The sequence below is a fragment of the Canis lupus genome, chromosome 11 (assembly GCF_048164855.1).
Source record: "Canis lupus baileyi chromosome 11, mCanLup2.hap1, whole genome shotgun sequence".
Classification (NCBI taxonomy): domain Eukaryota; kingdom Metazoa; phylum Chordata; class Mammalia; order Carnivora; family Canidae; genus Canis; species Canis lupus.
Genome location: NC_132848.1, coordinates 63,251,170 through 63,277,287, shown reverse-complemented (window position 1 = coordinate 63,277,287; position 26,118 = coordinate 63,251,170). Strand labels below are relative to the sequence as shown.

The 26,118-nt window shown below is 44.3% G+C and overlaps 2 long non-coding RNA genes across 2 annotated transcripts; both read left to right on the top strand.

The window, feature by feature from the left end:
• Positions 1 to 23,439, top strand: LOC140600292 (uncharacterized). The gene is made up of 3 exons (XR_012003559.1): positions 1 to 89; positions 19,023 to 19,161; positions 20,162 to 23,439. It is a non-coding gene; the product is annotated as an uncharacterized lncRNA (long non-coding RNA).
• On the top strand, positions 12,659 to 19,011 carry LOC140600293 (uncharacterized). Its single transcript, XR_012003560.1, has 4 exons — positions 12,659 to 13,191; positions 13,895 to 13,999; positions 15,143 to 15,378; positions 15,741 to 19,011. It is a non-coding gene; the product is annotated as an uncharacterized lncRNA (long non-coding RNA).
• Positions 23,440 to 26,118: the final 2,679 nt, after the last annotated feature.

Here is a 26,118-nt window from a genome sequence, read left to right as displayed (position 1 = left end):
GGGGGATTCGGAGTAGAGAAGGAGCACTGCCCTGTGTGAGTTCCTAACAGCACCTCTCAGGGAACGGTGAGAGCTCCTCCTACTATAGGGTAAGTATGCTAGCCTTTGTAACAAACGATCTCCAGATTTCAGTAGCCTACCCCATAACGTATTTTTAGTTTACATCACACAGTCCTATGTAGATTGGTCCAGGGGAGGAGGCCTTTCTGTTCTAAGTTGTCACTCAGGGACCCAAATTCCTTCTATGTAAAGGTTCAGTCCTCTTCACCACGTGGCTTCAGAGTATCCTTGGAATCATCCAGTGGGTAGACTGTGTAGGAGAGAGAATGGAGAAGGTAGGTATGCCTGCCTCTAACTGCCATCACTTGAGCTTGCCTCCATCCTCAAGACATCTCCACATATGTGCAACGGGACTCGGGGATGTAGATTAGCTGTGAGTTCAGAAGAGAAAACAAAAACAGGCTTGGTGAGTACTTGCAGTACTTGCCTATCCCTGAGATAGACTCTGGAGTGGTAGAGGATAGCTCCAAAACTGGGCCCGAGGTTCTTAATCCAAGATTCTTGAATTCGTGGAGGGTTCATGAACCTCTTGGAATTGAATTGAAAATGTTGCATAGATGAGCCTTTTCACTTGCATCTCATTGTCCAAGGCTGAGAGGGTGAAGTCCTGCCCTTTCTTGGACCAGAGTAGTATTACAGAACCTACTTCCTGTGTCTGATACTCTTTGAAAATTGGTGGGGCAGGGTCAGGATTTCTTTTTTTTCTATTTCTTTTTTTTTTTTTTGGGTCAGGGTTTCTGTCTCCTTTTCTCCTCTCCTCTAGTTGGGAGAGAATGATGGAGAAGAGGCAGAGATTTGTTAACATCATATTCTATGACAGTGCTCGGTTGAGAGGCTGTCAACATTAGGGAGGGGGTTTCTGTGGCTGTGAAGAGTCCAGGAGACTGCAGTGGGGCAGGATAAGGACCCAACCTTACCCCTCCAGAATGGAGCCAGGACTAAGGGTCATCTGGACCCCGCCAATTTTCAGTTTAGGGGCATGGTGAGAGGAGAGAGGGAGATCAGAGGGAAGGGACTCCCAGATACCCATCTGAGGCAGTCTCTGTAAATACTGAGTGGTGACTTAATGGGAAATTGGACAGTTTTCACTATTGTCTCAATGCTTGACATGAGTTCAGAGTGCCATTTTTTCTTCCTGGTAATGGGCTTTACCTGAAAGACCTTCCAGACGTCGAGGGCCTGGCTGAGGAGTTGCATACGTTTCCATGGCTTAAAAAGAACAGTTGGAAAACCACTGGTGTAATCTAACAATGGGGCTTTGTGCTCTAGCCTGACCCTGCCTAACGGAGGGCCTTTGTTTCTAACGATTCCTGGCACTGGACTTCTGGAGACCATTGGCCCTGTTTCTCTCCTAAAGTCAGAAATAGTTGTGGCTGGTATTTTGTTTTCATCCTATCTCCTTAAATTCAGGGACCTGCCTCTGTTAGAGGCCACGGATGAACAGGAGTGGCCTGCTCTCTCTCCCATTTGTAAAGCAGGGCAAGAGACAATGCTCTGTCCGGCCCAGAGCGTCGGCTGTCTGGATGAGTGCGACGCCAGCTGTCAGCCTGGGATGAGGTCAGACAGAGGCCACCCTGGTCCCAGGTGGGCAGGGGTCACCCAGGTGACCAGACTGCACCGGAGGCCCAGGGAGTGTGCAGGAGCATGAACTTTTGGCCTCCTCTGCAGGAGAGGAGCTGCAAGCACCGAGCAGAATGAACTGCACACTCTGGCCAGGGTGCCAGCATTCCAGGTGCCTCGATTCCTTCAGGAAGTTCAGGCTTTCCACTGAGCTTGGGTTTCTGCAACCTGAACACAGGGCCTCCGCTGGGCTGCCGCCTGCCACCGTTAATAGTTTTATCATCTGGGGAAGGGCTTCAGGCAGAGGAGGTGTATGGATCAAACCCTCTCTCTCTGGCTTTGGAGGCAGTGAAGTTTAATGATGAGGGAGGAACATTCTGGAGTCAGACAGCCTGAGTTCAAATTCTGCTCTACCACTGTGTAAGTGACTCCGTTTGTTCCTTTATAAAATAGGCCAAGTCAGAGTGTGTACTTATTTCATAGGATTGTTGTAAGTTTGACTGAGTTGATGCATGTAGCACACTTAGAACAGTGGCTGATAAACAGTAAGCACTCAGTAAGTGTTGGTTTTTATTATTATTTTCCAAAAATACAAACCTGTAAGCAGGGTTTCCCTGGTTTTTCCCTCCAGGGGAAAGGGGCCCTTCTTGCTCATGACAACTTAAGAGTTCTGTGAGTAGTCCTTATGTCTATCCATTATCATCCCAGAGAAGCTTCTCTGATCACCAGACCCACAGGGCTGTCTTTTGTTTTAACTGTCCTGGTAGTTGTGTTCTGGCACTTTCTTGTCTAAATAATTCTTTCAGATTGGGGTCTCTTTTCTACAGGATCTTATCTTTTCTATCAATTCTCTCAGCAACTGGCATAATAAATTCTTATTAAACATTTATTTTATGGTTGATAGATTGCACATTCTAGTTTTTTCTTTTCTTATTAAATGAACTGAAACTCTTTGTATGAATATCCTTCATGAAAGGAAAAATTTCTGTCCTAGGATATGATCCTGACAATTTTTTGCTTTTTATAAACTCCAGTTAAAAAAAAAACACTCTACCAAGACCAAAACTGTATTGTAAAGATATAGTAATAATACAGTATGGTACTAGTTGAGGAAAAGGATAGACAGAGTAATGAAACAAAATAGGAAGTCCAGAAATATATGAGACTTTATGAAATTATAAAGGTGGTATTGCAAAGCAATGGAGAATTGGTATAGTAATCAGTGGTGTTGAGATGCTGACAGGTCACCTGGACAAATAAATAAATCTGGATCCCTAAATGTAAAAAAGAAAAAGTAAACCATAAAAGTACAATTACAAAAAAATGATACTCAAGTAGAGCAGATTTTAAGTAGAGCATGAAACCATGGATGCTAATAAAAAACTGATTAGTTTGAAAACAAAATCTGAAACTTCTAAATGGCAGACTATCATAAAAATTGGAAATAAATGTGAGTAGTTGATTCTTCATAGCAAAAATACCATAAACAAATGGTATGGGGAAAGAAAATGACCAACTGGGGAGCATCTTTTAAACATATATTTCCTTAATGTACAAAGAGCTCTTTCACACCAGTAAAAAGACAAATATACCAATAGGAAAACTCACGAACAGACATTGCAAAGAAAAAGACATATTAGTGGCCAGTAAATATATAAAAATTATATTGTAGTTTCTAAAAGGTAGATTAAACCATATATCATTTTCACTTATCTAATTGGTAGTTTCTCAAATAGTGTTGGTGGACGTGTAAATTGGTACTACTTTTTGAAAAGGTAGTTTGATAATATTACCACAATTCAGGTTGTGTGTTTCTGTTGACATAGAAATGCCACTTCCAGTAATTTGTTCTGTGTACACTTGTGGATATGTATACATGTATATATCTCCATACGTATAAAAATGAACGTTTAACATTCACCTTTGCTTACAATAGCAAAAATGGGACACTTAACTAAATTTCCACCAGTAGGGCAATGGTTAAATAAATAGTCATACTTTCATACAATGGAATTCTGTACAGATGCTGAAAAGAGTGAAATACTCATTTTTCTCTCTTTATAAAAACTTGTCCAAAATATGTTGCAAGAAATAGTAGTGAAACAGTGCATGTAGTATGATCTTGCTTATATAAAAATATTTGCATGTGTTATATTCTCACATGTATAACAGAGTTTTGGAAGGATGTACTTACAAGGAAGAGTTAACAGTTTTTAACTGTGGAAGTAGAATGGGAAGGGTGCTGGTAAGAGAAGAGAGGTCCTTGAACTTTTAACTTTGTACCCTTCTGAGCTCTTTTAGTTTTGTTTCTAACAAGCATGTGTTACTTTAACGTAAAAGAAGTCCTAAAATCTAAAGAATTGTATTGATGTCAACCCAATAATAGCAATATCAGTAGTATTTTAGAAAATATTTAACAGTACCACCTTGTCCAGTTGTACAGGTTGTTCATTCTACAGATCCAGATGACACCACTCACAAAAAATATTTTAACAGCACCATCATGTCCAGTTGTACAGGTTGTTCATTCCACAGATCCAGATGGCACCATTCACAGAAATAAACTTCACAGCCATACATGTCCTTTAATAGAGTCCTTGAAGTCCACCACAGTATTTTCTTTGTTAGATCTTTTCTTTGATCTCCATAAGACATGACTCCTGAACCAGCCCCTCAGAATCCATAGATGCAAGATAAAAGGTGAAGCACAGTAGGTACCTATTGCAATGGGTAGGAGACTGAGGGAGAAAAAGGAAGAATGAAAAGATTAAATGAGGGAACTTTGCATGAGCTAGCAGTGATGGGTGCCATGAACTGGGGCCTAAGAGTAGCTCAGCTCTGAGGACCTGTTACTTTATTCGTTACCCATCCTAGACTCCAGCTCTTCCTGGCAAACCATTTGAAGGAGGATAGGCTTGGCATGGCAGGTCCTTCACCAACTGACATGGCATTTCCTTTTCTTCTGCATCCCCTTGTTAAGGGGCATTCAGTAGCTGGCTAGAGAACCATGTAAATAGGCCTCCCATTTGAGGGCCTCTTTCTTCCTTCATTTTTATTTCAGGTGGCTTCCCTTCTGCCTTGCCTTGCCTTGTCCCAACGTTGACATCATGCTCTCAGATATGAGGGAGTGGTATAGAGTTCCTTCCTTCTGTTCCCTGTGCTCTTCCATGTCCTTTTTTTTTCTTTCCCCCATGTCCTCTTTAGTCTGCTATTCAGGAGGCCACTTTGGACACACTTGACTTTCAGGGCTCATCTCTGAGTCCAAAGACACCCCTCCTCTATGCAAGGTGTTCTTGTCGGAATGGCATTGTTGTCGAGCTTACTTCATATTAGCTGTGGCCAGCATCATGGTTAACTTGGAGACACACGTGCAAATTAAAAACCAGAATTGGCCAAAATTAACTTTCAGTGATTTTAATCATTCAGATCCTGGCAGCTCTACTCTCAGGCTCTAACATCCTTGGAAATAAGTTGCCTGTGGATGGTGAAACTCATAGTTGCCTCATTGCACCCATGATTCAGATGACTACTGGTGAAGAATAACTCTTGCCATTGGGATCAGGGCTGCCTCTGGTCTGTACCCTTTCAATGGGTATATTCTCCAAGTTCTGGAGGGTTCAAGCTATGGTGTCTTTCCCTGTCATGATTTTTCTCTGTATGTCTTCAAAGATGAGGAAAGGAGTCAGGAACCTACATAAGCAAGACCTGGAATTTTGAGCCAGATCTGTAAAGGGGAATCATTAAAATATTTTCATCTGGATTAATGCCCTGCTGGTGGTATCTTTCTGTAACTCTCTAGGGATAAAGTCCAACCGGAATAAGAATAATTAGAAAAAATCCCACTCAAGCCTCCAAGCATCCTATCCTCATCAGAAACTTGGCAGCATCATTCTGGGGTAGTTTTGTGGAGCCCTGTTGGGAAGCAAAGACCCAGAACCATGCTCTTCTGATGCCCTCCTCAAGCTAGGATTCCAGGATGAAGAGTCTGAGGTACTTTTCCCTCTTGGTGCTGTATGCTTGTTATTTCTTCATCTTGTTTTCCCTTTCTGAAGGGTTAACTCATGTACCGGCATGACAGTAGAAGACAGTCTTCTGAAAAGAGTCCTTTTGCATTGGAAGTGGTGGCAGAGGGCAGGGAGTAGAGAAAACTGGAAAGATACGGAGGGTTGGGGATGCCCGGGAGGCTTAGCAGTTCAGCGTCTGCCTTTGGCTCAGGGTGTGATCCTGGAGACCTGGGATCGAGTCCCACATCAGGCTCCCTGCATGGAGCCTGCTTCTCCCTCTGCTTGTATCTCTGCCTCTCTCTCTCTCTCTCTCTTTCTCTGTCTCTCATGAACAAATAAATAAAATCTTAAAAAAAAAAAAAGATATGGAAGGTGGCGCGAATGGGCATTGTGAAGGCATTACCACTCAACAGAGCGTGTCTGCAGGAATCCCTGGACTAGAGGCTTCCCTGGCTCTAGAAGTTTCACCAAGATGAACTGGGCCTGGGGTCCCCCTTCTCTATTATTGTGAAAGAACTGGGGAGAGAGAGAAACCCAGACCAGGAACACCCACCTTGCCCACTCAATCTATCTTCCTGCTGTGTCAGGGACATACGAGACCCAGTCTCCTGTCATGGAGGTCTTGAGAGTTTGTGTAGTTTGAAACAACCTTTCTTTTTTATAAATGGTGACAACTGGGTGCATAAGAAATGCTGTTTCCCAGGCTGATGTTCTTGTTAGTAGGGAGAGAAAAAAGGCTCCTGCAGCCAGAACCGGTATGGAATTTGGAGCTGTTTTTCTTGGCTACGTATTTGGTATTACAATAATGGACAAAGTGTTTGGCCCTCTCTGATGAGCCGAAGGCCGATTTCTAGTAAGTTCTGGTGATACTGTTGTAGTAATGATTCTATAGAAGAAACTGGGGGGATAGAAACTGGAATGAACCCCCATTTGAAATATGCGTAGACTGTTCAGTGGAAATGATTGTTTTAAATCTGGCAACCAGAGCACAGACTGTTATACAATGGCTTAGTATCATGGTCTTAAAAATAAGCACTGAAACATTTCTTGCCCAGACAAATGTTTTCACAACCACAAAGATGGTGGTAGGAAAGCAGACAAAATTGATACTTATTTTTTCTACAGGGCTGGTAAAAATTAAAAAGTAAATAAATAAGCTAGGTTTGCAGATAAGGACTTATTTCCAGGGCTATCCTACGGTAACCTTTTCTAAGGGAGGTGGGACTGGGATGGAGGCTTATGGTATCCAAAGACAAGAATAGTAAATCCAAGTGCAGTTTCCTCTTCATTGTGCCCCATGTCTGTGGCCTTGAAGGACAGAGACTCAGAATTGGTTCATTGCGATGCTTCATCAGTCATAAAGATTTAATTACAGTCCTTTTTTGACCAGGATTGTAACGTGAGGTCAGTTAAGTATTTCCCGGGATTCTCTGTCATCCTCTCTCACTTTCTCTCCTTCCCGCCCACCTTTCTTTGCCCCCCCCCCCCCCCCATTAAAAGGATGACCAGTTTTGAATTACGGTAATAGCTGCACTCTTGGTTTAGGACTAACCTCCCTGAAATTTTCAGGACCACTAATTTGTGGTTACTCCAGTGCTAGAATGAACTTGGCGCTCTGGCCTTTAGACTGGCAATGCAGTAAAAGTTTAAAGCGAAGACTGCCTCAGAGCCAAAAGAAGAGAGGAGATTGAAACCTAAAGGTTATCCTGAAATGCACTTTACTGTTATCTATGAGAACAAATGAGTTAAAAAAATTTCAAATACCAGAATACCCTACAGGGAGGAGATATAACTATTAAAGGGCTGTTATAGCTGCAATAAATGTAGGAACAATAAAAATAAATTGATGAAGTAAATGTCAGCGCTGTTCCCCTGAGCTGCCCCCACACCTTTGTCCAAAAGTAGAACATCTCCAATTACAGAGGGTGGAAACAGCCTTCAATGACAATATGACAAGGACAGAACACAGAACGCTGGCACAGAGAACACAATTATGCACAGCCTTGAAAAATTGTATCATAGCACAATGCATGGGAGAAATCAATTAATGATGCAGGGCTTCCACTGCTGTCTAATAATTCTAGAAAGGAAAGGAGGGGAAAAAAAAATTCTACACACCCAGTGCATCAAAAAGGTGACCCTTAAGTGGAAGTCTACATAATACCAGAGGTCAGTCTTCAGAGTTTATAGCATCTGAAATACTCTTTTTTTTTTTTCTCAATTTTTTTCCCCTTAAAAAAATCTAACAGTCTTAAGGAGGCATTTAAGTAAAAGTCACTTCTTCTCTGGTTAAATAGCCTTGCAAAAGAGAGTTCTGTGGTGGAAAGGGCAGGGATGAGCAAAGCGTGTGGCTGTCGCCGCAAGCCCACCAGCTGAAAGGGGAAAGGCAAAAGTTAGGCATAAACACGGTGGAAGGTAGAAGGTGATTTATCTTGTGCAATTTACAACAGGTGCTAAACATTACGAAAACCAGAGCTATTAAGCAATCAAATTAAGCTATAATTATAACCGAAGAAAACTGTACAGGAATTCTAATTAATTCAAATCTGAACATGTCCAAGAGGAATGCTCCAGCAACCCCACTTCTGAATAAAACAAAACAAAAATAACCCTTGGATAATGCCTTCAGATTGCACAGGAAATTAAGAAATACTTCTCGGCCGGAATATTCCAGGCATTCCTTATTAAATGGTGAGAGAAATTCCCTGCAATGCCTGAGCACTTGGCTTTTCAGGTACACACCATATAAAGCATGTAGTTGGGGGGCCCTTAACTGGGCAGGATTTGAAGACAGAGCGGACCAAGGGATTCCACCGTACGTGTAAGTACTTCAAAGGGTCTGAAGGGTTAGCTCATTCTTCTCTCCTTTGAAGGTTTCTCCCGGGGCATGTGAGGCTTTTAAAGAACTGTTCACACTCCCCTTTTATTTTTTATTTTTTTGTGTCTTTTGGACCAATTCCATTTTCTTTTCAGCCACTCCTCTTCCAGTCCTCAATCCCAGTCTTTCCACCTGACTTGAGCTTTCTGCTTTTCTTCCACCCCAGGGAGCCCTGGGGTGTCAGAAGACCAGGGCAGGGTTTTTTGTTGGATATGCCAGAGCAATGCAAGTTGTGTCCCATTAAGCCACAGATGTTATGGGAAGAAGGGGATGTTTAGATATTTGAATAAGATTTCCAAACCAAAGACTGAACCATTTGATTAGGGTGCCTAATTCCCTAATTCATGATTCTTTAATTTTAACAATTCGGGGACAGGAACAACAAAAACAACAACAGCAGCAGCTAACACTTGTCAGAGCTTATTATGTATCAGATACTGTACTGAATTCTTTATCTTAGCTAATTCTTTATCTCAGCTAATTCTCTTAACCACTCTATGAAGTAGGCAGTCTTTTAATACCCATTTTGCAGAAGGAGAGTCAGGACACACTGTTGGCCATTAAATTGACTATAAAACAAAAAACCCTTTCTTTTCGTGATGCTCTTATGTTTCTAAATAATGTAATGTAAAATTTCCTTGCTTTTTACTGTCTGGTTAAAGTAGTGGGGAGTGTGGGTGGAAGGAGAGTGATTTTTCTCAAGATGAGTTTGCCTTCTGGACTGAGCGTAGCATGGCCCCTGTTGTTAACACAGTTTTGCCCGCCATTTTGAATGTTCACTTATGAACACATCTTTGACCTTTGCTTTGACTTTGCTTCCATTCACATTACAATATAGTGCTTGGGGGCAAAGATGTATGAAGAAATACTGCGTTCGTGCATACTGTTGAATTCATAGCTCTTTTAACCATTACTGGAGTTTGTGTTCTCCTGGGAATCTCTACACTGACTGTTGAGTGTTGCTAAAGGGCATGTAGCTATTTTTCTTCCATGCTCTGGGTCCCTCCGAGCCTTCCTCCAAGGCCACATGCCCTTTCCCTTTGATTCATGGGGCAGGGGAAGGTTGGTAGCTTCCCAGTTTGGCAAGATTAATCCATTAGCATTTGTTGGAAGCAATTCTAATAATAACACTGTGAAGAAATTTGCATTCCCATGATTAGATGAGGAAACCAAGAATTAGAGAGTTAGAAATTTAACCAAGGTCACATTGCCGGTTATGTGAGAGACCCAAGAAATGAGCTAGAGTGCAAAATGTTCTTCCATGGGCTACCCCACCTATGCATGGGTGTGGACATGCATACCCATAGCGTCCCTTCTGTGCTTTTGCAGCACCCTGCAGAACTCCACATGGCCACCTTTTCCCTCTTGTGGGCGTCTGCCAAACCTGGGACTGAGGGGAGTACAGAAATTGCCCAAGGCTCACCTCAGGGAGATTTATGCCAACAAAAATGGCTTTTATGTAGGGTACCAGGTAGGCCCTCCAGCCTGGAGTCTCCCAAAGGGCAGCTTAGGGTTTCAGTGATCTAGCACAGGACTTGGCATACAGTAGGTCCTCAGTAGAGGATAGACAGCGTTGCAGCTGGGAGATAGAAAGACACCCCCATCATGGAAATATGTATTAGCTGGGCAAAAGCTAAAATATAGGTACATTCAAAAAGATAGCTAAGAATCCTCAACTTTCATTAAGTGGCTATTAGGTGCAAGGGCACCTAATACGTGTCTTGATTCTCACAACCCAATGAGGTTGATAGAATTACTATTCCCAGCCCAAATCTGAGGACATTAGGCATTAGAGAAATTCAGTGACTTGCCCAAGATCTCACAGCTAGTAAAGGGCAGAACTGGGATTCTAACCCAGACAGGTGGACCCAGGAGCCCAGCTCCCAAGCAATGAGCTGTGCCTATCACAAGTCCGTGATATAAGAAGGAGTCCCAAAGGCTGAGTGGGAGAAGCTGGAAGTAGGAGAGGTCTGTGATCTGGGGTGGGGTGATAAGGAGGAGTTCTCCAGACAGCTTCATGGAGGAAGAGGGTTTTTTCAGCTGCGCTTAGATGGATAAGTAGGATTTGGGAAGGCAGTGAATGATGGAAGAGGGAGGCATATATGGGCCTCACAAATGGTGTGAGCAGAGGGCAAGCCCAGCCAGAGGGTCCTGAGGGAGAAGGACCCCATGGTGAGTACCCTTGGTCTCCTTTTACCTCCTTTTTCTTTCAGGGTTCTGCGTGGTTCCAGCTTGAACATTGCTTCAGGTTAAGGCGGGCACCCTTAACCCCTCGTGTGATCTTGGTTCTAAGGCGCTCTCCTGAGCTTGCTGCTCCTGTGGGGGTGGGCAGGATTCCCCAAGGAACTTTTGGCCGTTTGCTTCATGGCCTGAGGTGTAATCTGTGCTTTCTCTCCTTCGAAAATGTGGGCAAAGGCCTGCAGTGGCCTGTTGCCGTGACCAGCTCTGCTTGGCAATCTGGCCTCATGGGAATTTTCCCAGGCTCCCCTCTAGTGTCTGGTCCTCCCCTGTGAGGAGCTTCTGGAGTTGAGGAGGCCCTGGCATTCCTTAGGCCTGTACACTTTGTTTCTTGCTTTTAAAAGTCTCTCCAGTTTTGCAGAAGTAATGGGTATTTCTCCTACCTGTGCTTTGAGGCTAATTTTGACTTCATGCAGTAAGACTTGCTTTTAAACCGGACTAGAGGGTGACCCCGGGGGCAGCTCCAGGGGTGGGGCTGGAGTCCTGAAATGGGCAAGCCAGTACGGCAGCCACCCAGGTGTCCTGCTCGCTCTCACTATAAAGTTGGTCCAAGAGTCCTTTTTGGAGCCAGAGCATGGTGGGGGTGAGCTCTGGCTCTGGATTGTACTGTCTGGGTTTAAATCCCAGGGCTCTCATCACCAACAGGGTGGCCCTCAACAGGTCACTTAACACTCCACTATTCAGTTTCTTCATTGCACCTCCTTCATATGTCTGTTATGAGGAGAAACTGGGAAAATATGTGAAAAATACTTCAAAGAATTCTTAGCATATAATAGATGCTCAATAAATATTAGCTATTATTTTGCACTATTAGAGTTCTAGGAGTCTTGTTCTGCCTGTCCATTTCACTGATAGAGTCTGAGCACCAAACAAGTTGTTTACCTGTGTAAGATTACCCACCTGGTATTTAGAGCTGAGGCCTTGCTCCAGCAGCACTGGACTCCCAAGCCTGGCCTTTCCCATATAGCCGAGGTCCTGGGATTGGGTCTGTTACTCATAGCATGACATAAGACCCCCTGCATCTTATTAAAAATAGATTCCTGGGCCCCAGCCTGACTCATTAAAAATGAATTTCTGGAATAGTGCATGAAAATCTTTGCTGTAGCCAAGAGCATGTCCCTCTCATCCCTAGCTTCCAGCTCCCAGTTGTTCTTACGTACTTTAAACCTTGAGAACTGCCAGCTTAGCTTTGAGTAATTTGCTCAAAATACAAAAGGATCATGTGTGGCAACATCTCCAAGCCTTCCAATCATGCAGCTTGTGCCCTGCAAGCTGCCCCATCGGCCTGTACTCAGGGAGCTTACACATCTGTTGATCAGCATCTGAGGGGGTGGGGTGAGCAGTGAGGAAGGCTAATAGGGGTTTGTGTGCTCAAGGGAAAGCTGAGTGACTGGTGATGCTGACATCTGGAGGGAGCAGAGGCACCGGGAGGCCTTGGCAGGCTGCGGAGCCTAGAGTAGTCAGGGGAGAGAATAAGAGCCGCTCAGCCAGAGCCAGCCATGGGTAGTGGAGCTGCTGGGAGCAGGTGTCCCGGGGGGGGCGGGGGGGCGCTGTCATGGGGGGCTGCTGCAGGGGTGTGGAGGGGAGAGAATAGCTTCACCTACCAGCCACCAAGATACACACCCTCGTCCTTTGATACTGTCCGGCTGCTCTTCCAGGATGAAGCAAACAGCCTCCCTCCGAAGGTACTGTTGATTTGATTTCATTTGTATACTTTTTTGCAGCTGTGGGAGGACAGTTTGCCCCTTGATACTCTTTGTTCCTGCAGCCCCTGCCAGGTGGCAGAAGCCGGCGTGGATGTACGTGGTGTCGTACATGGTGTGGCTACAAGAAACACAGGAGCTGCAGGCAGGCAGGGAGGGAGGGAAGTGGCTTGGGGTGGGTGAGGTGGGGATGCCAGCTCTGCGGTGCCAGGTGGGGTGCCATCCCCCTCCTGCATTTGCTCCCTGGTTAACCCCTGTCTGCCTGGAAGGGTAGGATGGGTTGACCTTCATGGCAGATGTGGAAGAAGAGAATACCCTGGTTCCTGTCACTGGAGGTTGAGTAGATTTATCTGTGCTGCTTTACATCCTTTCTGGAAGCTGGCAGGCAGGGTATAAATTAGAAATAAAGAAAAATGGATTTATCAGCACTTTCCAAGTTCCTACCAAATTCGGGGGTGGTAGTGGAAGTGCCTCTCCGAGCCCTTGAAGTCAGGGGTCAAGGTGTATGTGAGTAGAAAGACCAGACAGCTGCTGCCATCCCCTGGGCCTTTCCCACTGGGTGGAGGCCCCCGGGCAGGCATCTTACATCAAGATGTGCTAATGGCTAATAATCCCAAGCGCTGACTTAGGCCATTCACTGTGATAAACCCTTTATGTGGATTAACCCTTTAAGGTGCATACCAGTATTACCATTTTCCAGATGAGGAAACTGAGGCCCAGCAAGAATGAGTCACCCAGAGGTGCGCTGGTGAGTAGTAAATTGGAATTGGACCCTAGGCAGCCTGGCTCCAGAGGTCCTGCTCAAACACAGGCCGTAGAACAGCTGCTCCATTTGCTTGGAAGCAGAAGGGGCTCTGTGTTTGCTACCAGCTGGTTGGAGAGACAGCTAATGTGCTAGGCTTTGTTTTGTTCAGAGGTGACTGGAGTCAGCACTGTTTGTGGCAGGCCGGCTGGCTGCTCCCAGAGGGCAGGGCTGGGGGCTCGTTGAGTTGCTCTGCCAAGGCCCCAGCACCTCCAATTCAATGTGTATGGTGCCTTTGGCTGTAGACGGTCAAGTGCAGCCACTGCTGTATCATCTGGCTATGATAGAGAACCACCTTTTCATTACTGCCAGGCTCTCCCCTTCCCATCATTCTTTCACCCATGAAGTTTAGCACCCATCAGTGGTTCTTGCCTGCACAGTTACTACAGCGTATTTGCTTTGTGGTGATTTTCTGTTTCTGTCACTACTACCACATTTGTTGACTAGAATTCTGCTGTGAGAAATTAATGCTCCTTCTACCCTATTTATTTTTAATATTATTTATTTATATTAGCATGGACTTGGACCTTTATTGTATTCAACCCATAGGTCAGCCTTAAATCCCTTTGCCGAGGTTGTGAGTTCAGCCTTGCTTCATTTCTTGCCTGCATCACTGCAACAGCCTTCTAACTGGTTTCCTTGCCTCCAGCTTCCTTTCAAGCCGGATTGTACATGACCTGAGGCTGTGTGATGTCAATCTGACCATGTCACAATCCTTCAGTTGCTTTCTCTGGCCCCTAAGCTCCTGTGAATGGTAATGTAATGGCAACTAACGTTTGTTGAATATTACACAATGCTTTGCATGCATATTTTCATTGAATCTTCACAATGCTTGGATGGAATAGGTAGTTTCAACTTCATCAGCAATACAGTATCCTCTGGGGCAGTTGAAGAAACTGAGGCACAGAAGGATCAAGCAACTTTCTGAGGGTTGCTGAACCTATTAAATGTTGAGCTCATACTGTCCGCCACTAGGCTCTACCACTTACTATGTAGGCCCTTAATGATCTGACCTTGGCTACGTCTCCAACCACATTTTCACCAGCCTTGGCATTCATTGTGCTTTCCATAAACAGTTACTTGTAGGATTTTTCACCCAGTATTGCTGAGGGTCCAGATGACATTTTTGGCTGCAGTGCTGGTAGGAATATTGGTAGCAGTAGAAGGAATGGTTTTCTAAGAAGTATAATTGTATAAATAGTGGCCAACTGTCCCATGATTGTACACAAATCTAGTAGTTCAGTATAGGCAACTACTTTGCAAGTCCTTGTGAATTTCCCACCCTACCTGTCCACACTGGGTTGCCTTCCCGGGCCTTTATTGCTTTTTCTGTTTCTTCTTTACTACTGAGGATAACGTTAACTTCCTCTGCAAAGTTATTCCTGAGCGCAAGTCTGCCATGATGCCTTTCTCATTAGATTCCTTCATTGGGCCCATAGCATATTGGTTCTACTTTAGATCTATAGGATGTAGGGCTCTAAGAACTTGGGGTCAAGGATCATGTATTTTAACTTCTTACAAGTCTTCACTGCCTGGGGAGTTGCCTTCTATATAAGTGCTCAATTTGAGGATTCACTAATTGATAACTAAGTGAAAGGCATGAAGACTAAGGACTCTAATGCAAGTTAATAAAGCCTCAAATCCATTGTCTAAAATCTGTTGGACCATATGTGTTTCAGAATACAGAATTTTTCAGATTTTACCAAGATTTTTGGGTGCATATCCAGTATAATTTATAATACCCCAGGTGGAGTCTCGGGTAATTGTTCTGTGTTCAAAGATACTAATGTTATTTTAGTGAAATGTATGAATATTCTGAGGTAAAAAAAATTAAGTAGCGTCATATGTATTACGATCAGATAAGTTTTGCCTTTTTTATTTCCTCTCCTATTTTCAGAGTTTTTTCTATTTTGGAATTGCAAATAGAGGCATTAAGGTATTAACAGGTGGCCTAAAGAGGCACCCACATTTTGTCATGGGAGTTGAGTTGAAAGAGACTTTGGGGGATAAGAATGCCAAGGCCATCGGCATTTGTGAGCAGAGAGGTTCTGTGACCTTCACCTAGTTGTGGATTGAGGCGCTCCCTATATGACACAGTGAAGAGGCCAGTTGGGAACAATTGCAGTTGTCCAGGTGAGAGGTCCTGAGGTTACCTTGGGTGGTGGTGATGGGATAGAGAAACAAAACCTGATATGAAATGTTACAAAGATGGGCCATGGAACTTCAGGGGTGGTGGAATCAAACACTGCTAGATTTTATGCTCTATAGCTGGGGAGAGGGTTGATATCTTTAACGGCACTAGGGTAGAGGAGAGATGGGTAGAGGAGAAGATGGATGCGTGAGCATGTGGGAATGTACTTGTAGGCCATCCAGGCAGAAATCACTTCTAAGAATGAAAGAGAAAATGAGTATGAAACTACTTCTAGAGTGATATGTGCTCTGCAAATATTTGTTACTGTCATCATTCTGTCTGACATTGGTCTGTTATTTTGCAGGTATTCTCATCACTTACCTGTTGTCCAAAGCTAGGCCCATTCTCACACCAGCGTTTGCCCAGTCCAGATCTGTTCCCAGGTCTTTCAGGAAAGCATCATATGTGTGCTCTGTTGGTTTTCATTGTCAACCTATAAATCACTTTTTTACTAAAAGCTACAGATTTTGTCTCTGAGTGGATGTTTGGAGGAGCCCAAGTTTCATCTGGGGTGTAGGTTTCCTGGTTGGGTTATGAACCCTGGGAAGTAGAGGACTGAATGGGTACAATGTCAGACTTGGGTAGGTCATAAAGTTCATGGTTAGGCCTTTAAAAGTACAATTCTACAGCTGCAGTCACAAAAGAAAGGCCCACTCTCTCTTCCTCCTGCCAAGGTTAAAACAGCCCTTGACCAGCAGTCTCTGATCAAAATGACCATCCTCATAGCTAAGTGGAAGCATCCTGCTGTAGGGCTAGTTTGTCCTTCTCTTTTTCTTGGCTCAGCCAGAGAGGAAGGACACAGGAGACATCCTGGTTCGACCTCATCCTGCAGGGCTGCCTCAAGCTGGGAGGATGGGTCCAAAGAGCCAGGTAAGTGGTTGTATATCTGGAGGAGTGATCAGGGCCTCTCTGTCTCCATGACTTGTGCCTCTTTCACTGTTGGCTGCTGCTGCTGGGAGCTCTGTAGAGATTCTGAGGACTGGGGTTCAGGGAGATGACAAGGGGAGAGGAGTCGAGGGACTACACAGAAAAGAAAAATAAAATTGGCAAATTTGATTCAACTCTCATCTAACTTTTTGAGGATTGCTTTGGATAGAACCAAATAGTTTTCAGGAAATGGAAGCCTCGCCTCTCTGGAGAAGTGCCAGCCCTCACAAATGATTTGCATGATTGATAGTCATTGTCAGTCCCCAGATATAAGAGGGTTCCCACTCTGTCCTCATCTTTCCCTATCCTTCCACGTGGTTGAGGGGGGGAGGGGAAGGAAGATCTGGTCTTTATCTTTCTCAGTGTTTCTAAAACATTTACCTTAAACACATCCTGGCTGACCCAGCACCATGTCTGCAGTTACGAGGAGAGGATGCTGACATCCATAAAGGCTCTTCGAATTTCAGTGCTCCTTTAAATGGCTGTAAACCCACTGGCTCCAGAGATGGTGAAGGCTGGAGCCCTCTTTAGCATTCTTGGACTTTAGCATCTGCTGCTCTCCCAAGGGTGTTCAGTTTTTTAAGAAGGAGATGGTAATCTCTGTGAGGGTCCCTGTCTCAAGTTAGGTTTGAGTGACATCTATGATAGGGAACATCTTTAGGACGAGCATTGCTGTGAGGATCTTTCCTCCTCAGGACGGGGAAACGCTGAGAACTCTGAGGGCTGCCAGTGTAACCCAGCTGCCTCACTTTTCCAACCTGGCTCAAGCTGCCACCTGACAGTACCTCGATACTCCTTTATGGGGATCCGAGACATCCTTTCCAGACCTATGATTGCATCTGCCCTCATCTCACTTTACTTATACCAGGAAGAAATAGGAACACAAGGGATCACAGTTCTGAGGTTTGCATTGGGGAGCAACTGTAGGCACGATTGAATTTATAGTCAACCATGAATTGAATACAAACTCTGTGTTCCTTGCATCTCTCTCTTTCCAAGTTCTGGAATTGCCCACTTAGCCTCTCTACTCCCACTTTTCCATTCTTTGTCTTATTACAGTCTGGGCCTGTGACTGTCCAAGTGTGAAGGGATCCTTTGCATTTTTGGTTAACTTGATTGGCCTCTTTGGTTGTGGACACTCTTGGCCACTCCCTCTCTCTGGACAGTCTCCTCCATTGACTACTGTGACTTTACTGTCTTGGGCTTTATTTATTTAAGTTATTTAGCCCCTGTGAGCCTTGATTGCTCCAGTGTACAATGGAGACAGTTGTAATATAGCATGGAGTTGTGAAGAATCAGTGTGTGATGTGATGTTTCCCCAAATGAGATTATGTACTGTTGTAGATAGTGTTTGGTGAACAGTTCATCGAATATTATACTTGTAGATTTTATTCCAATGTATTTTACCAAAAATACACATCAAACCCATGGTTATATTAAGATACTATGAGATTTTTCTCATAAAATAATAAAAAAACAAGTAAACATATCAAAATAAAAGCATTTAGCAAATGATACTGTTAGTACATGTGGATGTAGCCAAAACTGGAAAAAAACTGAGACAGTGTATGTAGAGGCACTAGCAAGGTGCCTGGCATATAGTAAATGCTGGTTTTTAATTATTATGATTGTCCTACACTCTGACCACAGGCTTTCCTGTCTTTGTTGAATTCTCTTCCTTATTTTGCTCTTTCAGCATATACTCGCACACATAGTATATGTGGGGTTTATGTATTGTATGTGCATTGAGACGTTATAAATATAGAGTGTGTGTATATGTAAATGTTATAAGTATGTGTGTATATGTGTGTGTGTATAGAGAGACACAGAGACAGAGAAACTTTCTAACTACTCTGATTACAGCCCTGGAATTCTAGAGCTAACTGTGTCTACTGTATGATCCTGCTCTCAATCTAGAAGGACTTTCAGGGGAGGGAAGGTGAGCATAAACTGAAATAAAGGAGGCCATGCCTATAGAAGAACAGGAAGGGAGACTTTTAGTGTTGTTCATCAGTGACCCACTGGGAATTGTCCATTTGTGACCTGCTTTATTTTCTATCCCCCTAGTACCCCAAAAGACCTGGTGGTCAGTCCTTCAGGTGATGGGAGAGCTGCGTGGAAATGAAACAGTGGCAGCCAGGTGTGGGTCAGTTCTCCAGAGCTCCTGGCTCTCACCAAGGTCTCATTCTGTTCTCATGGGATGTGAGTAGTGACTTGCTCTGCCAGGGAGCTGAGGCAGGAGCCAGATCCCTCTGATGCTAGCCCTGGTACTGAGAGAGACTTGTACGAATAGGTACTGATCCTCCACCAGAACTGTAGGAATGTGTTCTGAGCCACATGGACAAATGATAAGTGTATTTTAAAAATTGATGACCATGTCCCACAGCAGGCCCTTTTGCCACTCAGTGTTCCCTAAACTCTGGAGTAGCTCAGTTGGTCTCTGAAAAGCCAACCCCTCTCCAAAGCGGATTGGAGATCTTCAGATTCTGGGAATGCATTAGGATTTAATTCTGGATCCTGTGTCGGGTCCCATAGACTTGTATCAGAGTTTTTATGCACATGTTATCCTCATGGAGGTTTACATCTGCCTAACCCATTGTATTGACTACCTAACCCAGTGTATTGACTAACGGTGTAACAGTTGCAATTCTATTGATAGTGTTTTTTCTAGAATGAGAGATGGAGAAAGTGGAGTAGAAAATTCACAAGCTTCCTGGTCTTGGCTCTCAGGTCCCACGTCTCCCCACAACCAACCACTAGGCCACAATGCCTATTCTGGAAGCTGAGCTGGAAGTGGGGTAAGGCTGGCAGAGATATCTGCTCCAGAATTCTCTGTCTCTTTCCCAGGGGACCTCTTGAAAAAACCCTACGGCAGAGAATTTTCTTGCTCTCCTTATCAAAGAGAAGGATTTCATTTGCTTGTTTATAAATGGGTGCTGTCTAGTAGTTAAATCTGCTTGGGGACTGGGGTGTGGGAGCATGTTTGAGAGTTTTTTTGTTGATAAATATCACGTGGAAATGGAATTCTGCTAGCATAAGCCAACTCCTGAAAAATGGGTCCCTTAATGTCCTCTCAATGAGACCAGCTACATGACAACTAGCCTGGGGAACTAAAATACTGGTGAGAAATTGAAGCCATAGATCTGTCTCTGAGTGCGGCCTCATCAGCTGTGATTGTTAGGTGTTAAGTTGAAGACTCTACAGCCCTCTGGTCTTGCTTGCTGTCTGATGGATGACAGCTCAGGGATCAGCCAGGGCAGGAGAGGCTGGTGGTGGGTGCTGCTGCCACCAGGTGCTGATTTTATATATGTCTCCCTCTGGCATGTGCTGGGGAGGCCTCAGGGGAAAAGAGAGACCCATGAGAGCTGGTGATTGCATCAGTCAGGGTCCAGCCAGGGAAACAGGAACCACCTGGGATGTTTCAAAAAGAGGAGGTTTAATGCAGAGAACTGGTTACAAAGGTGCTGGAAGGGAGGACTAGAGGAGCAAAAGGGAGAAGGTAGGGTGGTTGTGAAGGAGCAGAAGAAAGAAGAGGCAATACTCAGAGATTAGGAAGCTGCCAATCCCCCTGGACTGGAGCCTGCACCTGAGCCCACAGCTGCGCTGCTGGAACTGCCAGGGAGGGGCTGCTGCAACCCTCCTGGGCGGCTGGTATCAGAATCGGATCAGCTCCATTCTGCTGCCACTGTGGCAACTGCTAGCCAGCACCAGAGCTGACTCTGATGTCCGAGAAAAGAGCCAGGGAGCTTTTCCCTTTCTCCCGCCTTCTCATCGTCCACTGGTTCCTCCCTTTGGCAGAACCTGACCAGAAGCTGCTGGAGAGTGTGTGCAGTGTGATTTGCAGACTTTGCCCCAGCGGTGAAGAGGAACATGGAAGGACCTGTGTGGATCTGAGAGGCAATGGATAAATAAATGGCACAGAGTTCTTGTGATCAAGGTGCAGAAGTGGAAACTCAGAAGTTTCCTGCTTGGTTCAGTGACTAAGGCACATTCAAGATTTAAAATCCATCATGCTCTGAGTATATATTTTTGTTTTTCTACAGTTTTCTAGAAGTTAGAGATAGAAAGTGATCAATACTTCATAAAAGGGCAGGAATGTCCTTTGTAGCGTTCAGAAGCAGAGGAAGATGGCCCTATAGCTGTTGTTTGAACATTTCCAGTGATGGGAAGCTTGCTGCCTCAATGAGGTAGCCAGTTCATTTCACAGCTGGACACTTCTACTTACAGGCAAGCATTTTATTGAGCTGACACCTGTCTTCAAGAGACTTCTGCTTACAGGTCCTTATTCTGTACACCGTAGATAATTTCCTCATCCTACCCCCTATTTTGGGAAGCACTATGTGTTATGTAGATAAGGTGGGCTTTGGTTTTTTTTGCTAGTCAGAATAGGTTTGTCTATGAAAGATAGGACCCTCTCCCACCTTAAAGAAAAGTTGGGGAGGCAGTTCAGGGTAAGTTGAGGGCGCTGCCCATCAAATCCCCAGGGACCTAATCTTCCAGATTTCTTCTCTGGCAGATGCAAAGTATAACCCTCATTCTCATGGTCCAAGGTGGAGCTGTCGGCATCACATCTGTGTTCCAGCCAGTAGGATGGGTGGAGATGAATGAACCAGTTCTGGTTCTCTCTTATGGGAGTGTTCTGGAAGCTGTCATTGGAAACTTCCACTTATATTTGACTGGCCAGAACTTGGTCACGTGGTAAAAAATTTAGCTGCAAAGGAGTCTGGGAAATATATTCTTTGTCTGGACAGCTGAGTGCCCAGTCAAAATTTCTATGACTATGGAAAAGAAGACGACAGATGTTGGGGTATAGCAGACACTTTAGCAGCAGAATCAATTTTTTGGCTTAACACAAACCAAGCAATGTGCTAGGTCAGTGCTTCTCACATTTAATGTGATGTGAATCCCCTGGGAAGTCTGTTAAATGCAGATTCTGACTTAAAGATCCCACTGGGGCCTGAGATTCTGCGCTCCTTTCAGGTTCTCAGCTAATACCAGTATTGTTGGTTGAAGGACCGCATGGTCCACAAAGGGCTGAACTCTGAAAATAACAGTGTTAAACAAGATGAACAGAGGCTTATCTTTCATCCCATAAGTGGAGTTGAACCCCAGCCTTTTTACTATAGACCTACCTTTGGGGATATAGTGAGATTAAAAGAGCTGGCTCCCCAGAAAGCACTTCAAGTAGCCCCCAACCTGCCTTTGGAGAGGATCCCCCACCTGCCCTCCTGGAGGGGACTGATTGGGCCAGAGGACATGAGTTGCTCAAATCTAGTGTATCAGCCACAACAGACTCCAGAAGAACGAGCAGTGGGGGTTTCCTGCGAGCCAGGAGGGCTCTTCCGTGATTGCAGCCAGGGAGGATCCACTGGGCACTGATGACAGCAGAGAGGAAGCTTCAGGCTGGGCATAGGGCAGTACGGCGGAGAGTGCTTCCTCCTGTGCCAGGGAGGACCAGGGCCTGAAAGAAACAAGGCTGCCACCGCGGGCCTGCCCAACTCCCCATCTGCTCAGGGAGAAAAAGGACATGGAGCAGAGGCAGGAATTCAGGCAATTAATCCTTTATTTAAAGAATAATAAACAGCCAGATTTTACATACTGAAAGAGGGAACAAGGTAAAAGGGGTTAAAAACTAAAAAGCAAGGACGGCAGACACCAATTAACACAATGCTAATTGACAATTTCCCCAAGCTTCCATGAAACATGCCAGGCCGATTTCCCCAATTGCTAATTAAATCAAACCGCATACACAATACTAATTTCCCTAACTTAGGGAACTCAGTAGACAAATAAAATGAGAAACTAACTTAAACATTTTGTCAAAGTATGGGAAGAAGGATGAATGAAATCTTAACACGAATAAACTTTGGCGTCATGTAAATTTGTTAAAGTTCTGGCATGTTTAATGAAGTCTTGAAATATCCCAGTATCTCCGTTCTACTCACAATTGCATAAATGCACTTCGCTAATCACAAAAGAATACACAGCAGTCCTCTTAAACTTACGTTCTCTCCCTCTGGTGAAGGGTACCCAGCGCATCATGGAAGTGACATGTAAATTGCGCCATTTAAAAATTATAAAATACCTACTTAATTACAATTAAAAACAAAGGAATAACTTTTCTTTAAAATAGTCCCTCAGGTTCTTTGAGCTGAAGTCTGGCTTTGTGAAAAAGAGAAGCCAGTCACTTAATCACATTGTTGAGTGGAGAGGCTGCTAGCCTTGGCTGGCATTCTTGCAGTCTCCCCTCCCCCAGCCCTGCACTCAACGCTCCCTCTGATCTTTCTCAGGGGCCCTGTCACTCCCTCTTCCCAGTAGCCCCCCACTGCATCCTGCTTTGAAGTGTCTCTGTTACCCTCTAGGCTACACTCAGGGCCCACTAGAAGCATCCACACTGAATTATACCAGCACAGAATGGGGATGGATCTTTGAGGTCATCTATCTAATTCACCCATTTTACTATTGAGAAAACTCATACTAAGAGATATGGATGTACATAAGGTCTGATAGCTGCCTGAAGTTCCCTTTTAAAAAAAATTACTTAAGAAAGATACAGTTATCTGAATAATCACAGCTAATACTTGCACAGTGTTTACTATGTGTCAGCCACTGTGATAAGGGCTCTACAGAATCAGCCCATTTGATGTTCACCAGTGGTTCTGAGAAGCTGGAATCATTATTTCCCCCATTTTACAGATAAAGAAACCAAGGCTCTGGGACATTAAATAGCTTACCTGAGGTCACATCATTTAGTGACAGAACTAGATTTGATTCCAGGAAGACTGACTCCAGGTCCATGGTCTTAACCACTCTATTAACCTGCTCTTTTGTAGACTTGATTAGAAAATACAAACCAAAATAAAGTAGAAAATGAGAAATAAACATCACTTGTAATAGTGCTACCAGATATAAACGTTATTAGGATTTTGGACATATCCTAATATAGTTGTCCTCTTTCTTCAGACATGTTCACATGCTCTCAAATGATTCACTTGATTTTGCTCTTCTCTTTTAAAAATATGTATGAACAGCTTTCTGTTGCTTACGAATGCACATGTGTAACATGATGTTCCATTGGATGGATGTGCCACAGTCTGCTTAGCCTGTGCATTATAGATGGCATGCAGGTTGTTTTCTTCTTTTTTATAGTATGTACAGCGGACATCTATACAGAAACATCTTCATCTTGTTGGCTTTTCCTTATGGTAACCCCTTCACTATTGAATACATGGAAACCCAGAGATCTGAAAGCTGAGTGGGTGGGAGTGGTAAGTGTGTGTGGGTAGGTGGAAAACACTCCTAGATACGCAGAACTAGGAGCAACCAGCAATAGAGGAAACCCTGACTCCCTGAGTGAAATATTTCACCTGAAGCCTGTTCTTGTGCAGCCCCAGTTTCTTGGGATCACTGAGGCAAGGGCTAGATCTCCCACCCCCCACCGCAAGAGTATAATAGGAGACTTGCCTTTGTGCTCAGTAAGCTGTTCTTGGAGGGGTAAGTGATTAGCTTTAGATATATGCATGTGTTTTAAAAATTCTTGTTATTATTTTATGGTAATGGCTGCTCAGTGGGGTATACGGGAACTATGCTGTTGGTGAAATTTGTTTACATGGATCTGCATGTTCCACCTACCAGCCAGAGGGGCAAGTAGACATCTCTGCTCAGCCTGGGATGTAGGCATGGGAGACGGCCACGCACAGCTGCAGAGCTGGGTTCTTTGGCCTTTTTGTTTGACTGGCATCCGTAATGCATTTGTCAAGAGGGAGGCTGCTTATCTGTCCTTGTCCCTTCCTGGGACAAAGGCAGACCTGTCACCGTCAGATCAAGGGAACTCTGGAACTGTGTGGAAGGACAGCTGAAAGTCTTTCTCGTTCATTGTGATTTATCATAATCACTGACCCCTCCCCCAGGATGAAATAGGAATGAAATAGTAATGTGATAGGTTAATGCCGATAATTAAAGAGAGTTTAAGACCAGTGTGAGACTGAACTGTGTGTGTGGGTGGTTGAAATGGTTGTTTGATGTGAAAGTCAATGATTGAATTATTCAGAGAGAGTGATTTCCAAATGATAATTTTACACTTTACATAACTGATTTTGATTTATTATAGTGGCACCCAGTTGAGCTGTGTTAGTTCTAAGGGGCTGTCAGCTTTTCCAGCTTTCCCATCCCAAACCCCTGGTTTGGAGCCCAAACACACAAAAACCTGCTCATGTCTGAAATTTGACATTGTTGTTATCTCTCTGGCATGGCTTTTCCCCCTCGTTCCTCATAAGAGTTTATGGCTTGTTTGGCTTTGCAGTTTATAATCTGGCAGAGGAGTGTGTGTGTGTGTATGTGTGTGTGTGTGTGTACATGAGTACACACATGCCTGTGTATGTGTATGGTGAATGGCCCAGATAACCTGATCTCTCCTTCCCTCTCATTGTGGCTTTGTAAAGGCTTTGATCTTTTGTCATTTAGTGAGAGGTAAGGCCATGCTGGGAATGGGGCCCCGTGGGCAGTTGGAATGAAAACTAGAGAGCAATGGCAAATCACAGTGCTGCTTCAGAACTGAGAGAGTGAAAAGTATCCAGGAGTCCTACTTCAGGATCAGCCCAAGAGAAGGATGCAAGGCTCTGAGCAGGTATGAACTTTTACCAAGTAAATCCATCTGAAAAATTGGGCCCCCAGAGGCTGCTGCCATTTCTCATCTAAATCTTTTTTGTTGGAAGTGATGAAAACCAGTGTATGGATCTGATGATCTTTTCTGGAAGAGCCTTGAATGCAAGTGCCATGTGATAGGCAAGCAGGTTACCTACCCTAATATATTTGCTTGATTAACATCATTCACCACAACCCACATCCCTGTCCTACTCCAGTCACCATCCCTCCTTGCTCTTAGGACAGGAGATTGCTTATTCTTAATGGATAAAATTGGCACAAGAACCATTCATTAGTTGACAAACTAACTGAGCACTTATATATGATATAATAATGGACAACAGGTAACATTTATGGAGTGCTTAGTTTGTGACAGAATTTGTCTTAAGGACTTTATTTGTATTAACTCATTTCATTCTCCTTGGAGCCCTACGAAATAGTACTGTTTTTTGCCCCATTTTATTTAATTTAATTTTTTAAAGGATTTTATTTATTTATTCATGAGAGACACAGAGAGAGAGGCAGAGACATAGGCAGAGGGAGAAGCAGGCTCCTTATGGGGAACCTGATGTGGGATTCTATCCCAGGACCCTGGGATCATGACCTTAGTCGAAGGCAGACTGAGAAGGCACTGAGCCACCCTGGGGTCCCTTTGCCCCATTTTATTCATCAGGAGGCTGGCAGTAACTATCTTAACCCTGAGTGTTAGTGCTGTGTTTTGCTACAGTGTCTGTCCTAGTGCAAGATGCCATGTTCCACAGTAACTCCTACAGTAAAAGTGGTCATTGCTTGCCCAGGCCTTTTGGGTGGCTGGTTGCAGGTCTGTGATGTATGGTCCCAAAATAGGAATAAAGCAGCCTCATCTAAGAATATGCTAGAAAATTGTGAAGCAACTAGAGGAGTTTGGGGATGTTGAAAGGATAGGGTGAGTGGAAGGAAGGAAAAGGAGCTGGGACACTGTTGTGGAGGAAGGGCAGGAGGGGCAGAGGGAATGGAGGCATTGGCCAAGGACTCTGGAAACCCAGACCTTCCTTCCCCCTTTGTGTTCAGCATTCAGGTCAGATTCCTAGGATGACAGGCCCTGAAAGGAGCTTTGAGTTCCCTAACCTGTG